This window comes from Silene latifolia, chromosome 6 (genome assembly GCF_048544455.1).
Source record: "Silene latifolia isolate original U9 population chromosome 6, ASM4854445v1, whole genome shotgun sequence".
Classification (NCBI taxonomy): domain Eukaryota; kingdom Viridiplantae; phylum Streptophyta; class Magnoliopsida; order Caryophyllales; family Caryophyllaceae; genus Silene; species Silene latifolia.
The window spans coordinates 89901649-89911280 of NC_133531.1; positions in this window are offsets into that span (position 1 = coordinate 89901649).

Here is a 9632-nt window from a genome sequence, read left to right on the forward strand (position 1 = left end):
TTTCGTGCATACTTGGAAGCTTATTGATGATATTAGATGGACTAGTATAAAGAGGAGGCAAGAACTAAAGACTAATTTCACAAGAATAAGAAGAAAGTGAAGAGAAGGATTCTGAAGCAGAATCCGAGCGTTCAAAGAGACAAGACGCCCGTCCACGAAGCATAATCCGAGCGTCCAAGCCTTGAAGACACTCAGATTCCCTTGCTACAATCCGAGCGGATTTGCCCAAAGACGCTCGTCCACCTCTGCAACAATCCGAGCGGATTCCCCTCCTGGACGAGCGGATCGTGGCGTCTTCAGCTGAGATGCTCATCTCTCCGAAAGACTAGCAATTCCCTGCTTAGAACTCACAAATGTTAATTATTAATTTAGTCTTAGTTAACCTAATGAAGCTCTACTATATATACCCCACTTGTAAATAATCAAAGCATGAAGTTTTTAGAGTAGAGAGCCTCCACATTAGAAATTCCTCTTAGATTAGATTAGGAATAGATTAGAATAGATTACTCTTTGATCTTTCCACAAAATTCACATTAATCTCTCCTTAATTATTGTTCAAGTTTGTTACTTTTAGGTAATTGAATATTATTGGGTTATTATTGGAGGATTGACAACCCTTCATCAATCAATCAAGTTCTCTTCTTTTGTTCTTTGCTTTATTATTTGGATCATGTCAAGTTTGGTATAATTCATTTACTCTTTACTCTTTATTGTTTATTTCCTTATTCTCTTATCATGTTTAAACTTGTTGTGATGATTGACACCATTAATGACATGTATACCATGATAATAAGTGAGTAGTCTCTTAGCTAGGATTAGTGGGTAATTAAGGGAAACCAACATGGGGATTGATTCATGCTTAATCTAATATGTTCACATAATTAAATTGCTTACTTGTTGTGATGTCATCCTATGCACATGTTATGTTTGATGAAGTGCTAAGCCTATGAATCCTTGCATTTACAACCATCTCTTATCTATTCAACTTGACTTGTAAGATATAAACCAACTCGAGTATTGTTAGACCATGCATAGAAGTTGATTAGGAGGAAAGTAATTCGACTTGTAGGTGTTGTACAATCTAATCGATTCGACTCCGGGACCCAACTCTTCCTAAGAACCGTAAGATATAAACCAACTCAGTTCCTCCATAACATTAATTGCTTGCAACTTTGTAAACATGTTTGTATGATCAACACCATGAATCCCCTATGACCCCATGATATCCTAGTACTCTTTATTAATTGTTCACACCCTTATTTACCTTATTGCTTGCATTAGTCTAGACACAACTACAAACCCAAACAAATTGTGACACTAGCATAAATTGAGATAGATAGACTTAGAACCCAAAGCACACCGTCCCATGGATCGACCTCGACTTACCGCTAACTAGTTGTTTGTTGAGTATTATAAATGTGTTTGATTGGATGTGTGACGACCAACTCTTGTCCATCAAAAAATGGCGCGATTTGCCGGGATGGTGCTATGTGATTAAGTTCTTACTTGTTTGTCTATTTTGATTTTGCTTTCACCTTGAGGGACTTGTTCCTCAAGGATTGTTCTTACCATTTTTGTGTAGTTTCCATGCTTGTAGTTGTTTCTTTATCTTGGCTATAATGATGACCCAAGACTTGACTTATGGAGTATATGTTGGATCTTTTGAGTATGACTATGGGTATGGGGAGTTTGAGGAGCAAGTCAATACAAACCTACCTTACTATTCATACAATGAAAATCCTAGCTACTACCCCAAATTTTCCCACCAAAATCACCACATCCACTATTCACAACAACCACCCACCCAATACTCACTTTACAATCAATTCCAAATACCACAATATGAGCACTCTCACACATACCCACAACAAGAAGATGAACCCATTCAAAATGTGATTCTCCAAATGATGGGAGATCAACAAAACTTCTTCAAACAAATGCTAGAGGAAAGCCAAAAGAGGGAGACTGTTCTTCAAGGCATTGTTACCCAAGGTGAGGAATTGGAGATTCAAATTGCCCAAATGAAAGAATCCCAAACAAACACTCCCCACCAATCCTTAAGCATAGAACATGAATGTGAATTTGAGGCAATGAGCTTTGATGAAGAAGATGTGAAGTGGGAAGAAACAATCTCCTTGAGCTCTTGTGAGTATGAAAGTGTGGTATTTGATGAGGAAGACATGAGGTTGAATAAACCAAATACTCTTAACCTTTGTGAGTATGAGGGTGTGACTTTTGATGTGAACATTGAGGTGTTGGAGAAAGAGTTAATGAAGAGGAGTGAAAGCCCCATTTATGATTCTTATGGAGATAGCGATGATGACAAGCTTATGCGGAATATGTGTCTTGCATTGAAGAAGAGAAATAGAGTTGTGAGATTGCCTCACTTGAGGAGCCTATCCTTGAGAAGTTTGAGGTATGCTTCCATGAAGAAGATGAATTCCTCTTTCCTATTGACCATGAAGACCTCTTCGTACCCACCATGGAACCTATGATTGTTGAAGATGATGTGGAAGACCTTCTCCAAAAAGTCAAATCATCATATAAAGGGTACTTGGTGGAAAAGCTCAAGAACAAACTTGCTAGTGAACGTACTTGTGAAGATTGGCACCCACAATTTCAAAGGTACCTCGTCATCAATGCCATGAGAATTCTCCTTCTACTCTTGAAGGATTGACAAATTCAAATGCTATCATCATCACCGAAAGTGAAAGAGAAGGTGATTAGTGGAAGTCTCCGGACGAAAATAAACCATAATTCATATCTAGTGTTGACGAGAATCATGGGCTTATTGGTTTGAAGCATTGGGAAAGCTCTAATGCCAAGGACAAGGTGAAAGAAAGAACATATGACAAACTTCCTTGGCCAAATTTCATGTTCAAATGGAGCAACCCATACTTATGCCTATTTGGAGCTTTTCACAAGCTTTTGATCTTCTTTTAAGAGCCTTGAGCTCTATGGACAAGAATTTCTACAATTTGAACTAGTTTGGTGGAGTTCTATCTCAAACCACCATTTGTAAGATATTTCTTGGAATTATACTTTGTATAATATTGTACATTTTTGCATTTTTATTTAATTTCTGGCATGAGAGTAGTGAGAGAGAGTTTTCTTACATTTTTATTGAGCAAAATTTCAGAAAAAGATAAGGAGGAACAACAATTGGTGTAAGGGTATGATTTTGCAAAGAAAAGAAAGAAAAGGAAGAAAAACAGCGAAAAGACGCTCGTCCCGAAGGCTGGACGCTCGTCCAAGGCCTTCATCAGGGTATTGTTCAGCGCTGTCATAGAATCCGAGCGGATTTGGCAAAAGACGCTCGTCCATAGGGAAGACGCTCGGATTGCATTTTGGACGCTCGTCCTGAAAGGCACCTGAAGAAAAGTTTTGAATCGTATCAAAATCCGAAGCGGATTTTTGAGAAGCCGCTCGTCCAATGTCAGACGCTCGTCTAAGACAGAAGACGCTCGTCTTCTGCCTACTTCAGAAAATGCAAAGTTCCTGTCACGAAATCCGAGCAGATTTTCTGTAAGACGCTCGGATTCTGCAGAGGCAAGACGCTCGTATCGCAAGGAAGACGCTCGGATTTTGGCGTTTTTCTCGAATTATCCGCCCAGGCCCCACCCGTATCCGCTCGTATTCCCCCTTTTTCTATAAAAACACCCCCTTTCTCCCTCATTTCCTCACCTTATCTAACCCTAAATCACTCATCTTCATCCCCAAAAACACTCCCCTCACAATAAAAGCCAACAAAACCTCAATCTCCCAATTCAAGATGATGAATCTCAAGGGCAAGGCTAAGAAACTTGTTGAATCCGCCGCTAGGAAACACAAGGGTTCATCCTCCTCATCCCCACAAGAAAGGGTCCTGCCAAGGAACTTCCGCCGCATCATGAGAGGAGGGATAGAGCAACTTGAGTACTTCCCGGAGGTACTCTTCACCTCCGATGCCCACCGTAAGAAGTTTGTCGAGTTGCTAGGTAAGAACTATGAACCCACTCAGTTTATCGATACTAGGGTGTTAGAAACCCTTGGGATAAGGTACCACACCGAGATGTTCTTCGATGGCTTAGGGATTGGAAAATTATTCCATGCCCATGAAGAGACGTACCTTAGTCTCACCCTGGAATTTTTGAGTAGCCTCCGTATTGTCACGAACACTCGAACCAATGTGAGCATGGAGTTTAGGTTGTGCAACCTAGACCATAGCCTTACAGTTGATCAATTTGCTCACATTTTCGGTCTTGTTGTACCAACCGACTATACCGATAAATCCGCCGATTTCGATGTGGACCTACTTTGGAAGGCTATTTCCGGGAGGGATTTTATCCACCAAAAACAGTGCTATACCTTCGCTATCCAACACCCGGTGATTCGGATCACCGAACGTTTTGTAGCCGACACCATCAATGGGAGGTATGAACAAGATAGGTGCACTCTCATTGATTTAACATTCCTTGAGTCCTATCTAAATGTTCGGGGGACGAGGCGATACAACTTCAATACCTCCCTTGAGATGCTTACAAGGTTTTATGACTTTTCTCAAGTGAGCACCCAACTCAAGACCTTCGTGATGGGAGGTCTAATTACTATCTTGGCTAACTTCCTTTGCCCCGGGTTCAACTCCCGTGAGACTTATGCTCCTCTTGAGGGGAGTACTTTGATTGATGAGGACGCCGTCTTCAACCACCACCGGTGGTGTTCCTACACTCAAGACGGGAGTGTAGAATGGTTCACAAAAGGGTGCACCTCCATTATTCTTTCAGGGTGGAATATACCGGGCACCGACCCAAGATTGAGCCCGTATTCGCCTAGGCCGAGCTACCTTCTCGACATCCAAATCATCGGCAATCCCCCTCAAAGGGAAGAAGCACCCCACCAACCGCAAATACTTCGTGGGATACCGGCAAGGCCTATTCCCCCACCTTCCTATGTACCTATCCCACCATACCCTACTCCTTATACACAATTCCGACTGAAAATCCCCAATACCCCGGGTATTAATGACCTGATGAACCTTATGAATAGAGTTGATCTCGTGGTACATGAAGGGAGGGTCGATAACTACATGGCCCTTTATCCCCAGTACTATCAAATGGCACAATAAGGGTATATTGACCCTAATGGCCCTCGGCCCTCTTGGGCCCAACCACACCTCTTGTTCCGTAATTAAGGGGACCAAGCCTGGAATCTTGGTGGCCAAGGTGGAGGGCATTCTAGGCAAGGAGGAGGGTATGACCAAGGAGGAAGTTCTCAACGGTATGGCTATCCTCAAAATGATGATGACGAGTGAAAGATGCCTACCTCATCACCTCCATTTGTATGATACTTTTCTCTCCCTCTCTCTTTTGTATATACATTGAATTTAGTTTAGCTTTCACTTGCATTTTTATTTTATTTCATATTGCATTTACATTAGTTAGTTCATATAGTATAGTTGCATTGTATATATCTCACATGATTCATGTAGATAGTTGCATATAGACTACAATTCATGCATAGTCACTAATGACCAATCCTATTCTTTTCTACACTAAAAATAGTGTTTAAATCGGTTTGGGGAGGTTTGATCATAGGTGACCATAGCTTACTAGAAATCATGCATCATATAGTATAGTTTAGATTGCATTCATTTGTTATATATGTCATATAGAATTGCATTTAGTTAGAGCATGCATTCATTCATATCATTGCATTTACTCAAAAATCCAAAAAAACATGTACTTTCCTTTTTATTCCTACTCCTACATGTACATTGAGGACAATGTCCAAAATAAAGTGGGGGATGAGAATTTATATTCCAAAAATGCATAAAAATTGAAAAATTTCGAAAAATCCCAAAAATATGTTCTTTAATTTCATAAAATCAAAAACCATAAAAATTTGAAAAATTGAAAAATCCAAATACATGTTCATTTCCTTTGTAGTGTAGACTTGTATATATATTATTTGTATATATTGTGTTTGTTCATCCTTTTTCACATTGATCGACTATGCCACATCCGAGACATGAGGATATAGAAGACCGCATGGTATGATCTTTTCAATCCCCTTTTTCCTCTTTATGTTAATGACTATGTGCCTTTATTTTGATTGATGCGATAAAAACAATGTGAATTTAGGATTGCATTTAGATTATTTGGCATATTAGTTGGTAGAATCATATGCATTAGGATGTATATATGTTAGTTGCATCATGGCATGTAATTTGCATGTTAGAAAAATTTTGTGAAACCGTCTACTTGGGAAGCTTGACAAGTGTATATAGGCCCTAGTAGATGCTTTTTCTTCTTAAGACTTTGCTTGTTAGAATACTTGTAAAACACCCTAGGATGTGTCATGCTAGTATCCTTTGACCCATGGATTAAGGCCTAGTCAAGAGATACCTTGTGGTGTGATAACTCTTTGGCTACCGTTTATTCTAAGGTGACCCTTGAAACCATGCAACCAACCATCATCCATGTTCTACCATACATTTTGTCATCAAAGGGAATGGGCACAAAAAGAAATTGTTCAAAATTTGAGTTCAAGAAATGAAATGAAAAGTCAAAAAGTTTGCAAATGCATCAAAAGAAAAGAGGAGTAACAAAAATGAAAACTCCTATGCTTCAAATATAAGGCACCCTCGTTACTAATTGGGGTGACTTTGAAAATGTTCAAAAGAAGATGCAAAAAGTTGAAAATTGTCAAGTATTGAAATGCCAAAAATCAAAAGAAATGGCAAAAGAAAGTGTTCTCAAATGTTATATGCCACAAGAAATTGAGGGGAAAAACAACAACAAAAGCAAACTCCCAAATGAAACTCAAATACTATTGATCCCTTTTTTCCATCGTATCCACTTTTGTGCATGGTAGAGAGGGGACGACCCTTCTTCTTGTATAGGCAAGAGGGGGAATTCCGCGATCCTCCAGTGTTTCTAACACCATAGGGAGTCTATTCTTGGCAAAAGCATTTAACGATTGAGGACAAATGTACCCTAGCTTGACACAACTTGGAGGTGATTTGTTGGTATCCTTCTAGGCTTAGTAGTTTGAAGAAATTGTATCTATGAAGGAGTGTGTACCCTTGAGTTACTTCCCCTTTAGATAATTTCCGCCACTTATATGAGGAAAGTGGCTATTCATTTTTGTAGATGCATCAATTACTTGTTTTGTGTGCTTTAATGCTTGGATGTATCGCCATTTTGGCAAGCCCCACCTTGCCTTGCAAGAAGGCATCCTACCTCATGGTTGTCTTGTTGTGAGTTGAAAGGGCGGAGTGAGACCCGCTAATTGTCTCATATCGGATATAATATTAGGATAGTTTAAATATGGGTCTAGTTTTTGTCACCTCTTTACTCAAGACGAGTAAAGGTTCGGTTTGGGGATATTTGATGTGACTCATATTTGCGCACATTTAGTCCCCTAATTGAACCTATTTTGCATACTAATATAACATTCCATAGCCATTTTATCCGTCAAATGCTTCCTATTTTTCTTTCCTAGTGCATTTCGTATGTTTTGTAGGAAAGAAGATAATTAGGCGGAAATTCCCGTCTTTCGTGCATACTTGGAAGCTTATTGATGATATTAGATAGACTAGTATGAAGAGGAGGCAAGAACTAAAGACTAATTTCACAAGAATAAGAAGAAAGTGAAGAGAAGGATTCTGAAGCAGAATCCGAGCGTCTAAAGAGACAAGACGCCCGTACAAGAAGCATAATCCGAGCGTCCAAGCCTTGAAGACGCTCGGATTCCTTTGCTACAATCCGAGCGGATTTGCCCAAAGACGCTCGTCCATCTCTGCAACAATCCGAGCGGATTCCCCTCCTGGACGAGCGGATCGTGGCGTCTTCAGCTGAGATGCTCATCTCTCCGAAAGACTAGCAATTCCCTGCTTAGAACTCACAAATGTTAATTACTAATTTAGCCTTAGTTAACCTAATGAAGCTCTACTATATATACCCCACTTGTAAATAATCAAAGCATGAATTTTTTAGAGTAGAGAACCTCCACATTATAAATTCCTCTTAGATTAGATTAGGAATAGATTAGAATAGATTACTCTTTGATCTTTCCACAAAATTCACATTAATCTCTCCTTAATTATTGTTCAAGTTTGTTACTTTTGGGTAATTGAAGATTATTGGGTTATTATTGAAGGATTGACAACCCTTCATCAATCAATCAAGTTCTCTTCTTTTGTTCTTTGCTTTATTATTTGGATCATCTCAAGTTTGGTATAATTCCTTTACTCTTTACTCTTTATTGTTTATTTCCTCATTCTCTTATCATGTTTACACTTGTTGTGATGATTGGTACCATTAATGACATGTATACCATGATAATAAGTGAGTAGTCTTTTAGTTAGGATTAGTGGGTAATTAGGGAAACCAACATGGGGATTGATTCATGCTTAATCTAATATGTTCACATAATTAAATTGCTTGCTTGTTGTGATGTCATCCTATGCACATGTTATGTTTGATGAAATGCTAAGTCTATGAATCCTTGCATTTATAACCATCTCTTATCTTTTCAACTTGACTTGTAAGATATAAACCAACTCGAGTCTTGTTAGACCATGCATAGAAGTTAATTTGGAGGAAAGTAAGTCGACTTGTAGGTGTTGTACAATCTAATCGATTCGGCTCCGGGACCCAACTCTTCCTAAGAACCGTAAGATATAAACCAACTCGGTTCCTCCATAACATTAATTGCTTGCAACTTTGTAAACAAGTTTGTATGATCAACACCATGAATCCCCTATGACCCCATGATATCCTAGTACTCTTTATTACTTGTTCACACCCTTATTTACCTTATTGCTTGCATTAGTCTAGACACAACTACAAACCCAAACAAATTGTGACACTAGCATAAATTGAGATAGATAGATTTAGAACCCAAAGCACACTATCCCATGGATCAACCTCGACTTACCGCTAACTAGTTGTTTGTTGAGTATTATAATTGTGTTTGATTGGATGTGTGACGACCAACTCTTGTCCATCAATGCACCAGATTATGTTAGACCGGAACGGATAAATTTTCTTATAAAGAAAACTTTTCTTGTTTTGTTTGGTCTCAATTTCGATATCAGCGGAATTAACTTTGATGTTATTACTCATAAATTGATTATGGACAAGTTTCAAGCTTGTGTAACAAAAGCGATTGAAGTTCGATCTTAAAAAGAATCAAACAATCATTGAGGAAGTGCAGAAACTCCTGGACATGGGTATGATCCAAGAGGGAACGTATCCTATATGGTTAAGTGGTAGTTGCGGAAAAGAATGACAAATGAAGAGTCTATATGGACTACACATGCTTAAACAAAACATGTCCAAAAGATGCAATAACTCTAGTCCACATATAGGATGCCACAATAGTTCACGATATGCTAAGTTTCATGAACACTTCTAGTGGATTTAACTAAATAAAGATGCACCCAAACGACCAAGAAAACACGTAATTTATAACTGAAAAAGGCATATACTGCTACACATCAATGCTCTTTATCCCGAAGAACGCTGGGACAATCTTTTAACGTCTTGTTAATATGATGTTAAGGATTGAGTAAACTGGGAACATCATGAAAGTTTACATTGATGACATGGTGGGGAAATCCAAACTCGTACAAGACCATGTTAAGTACT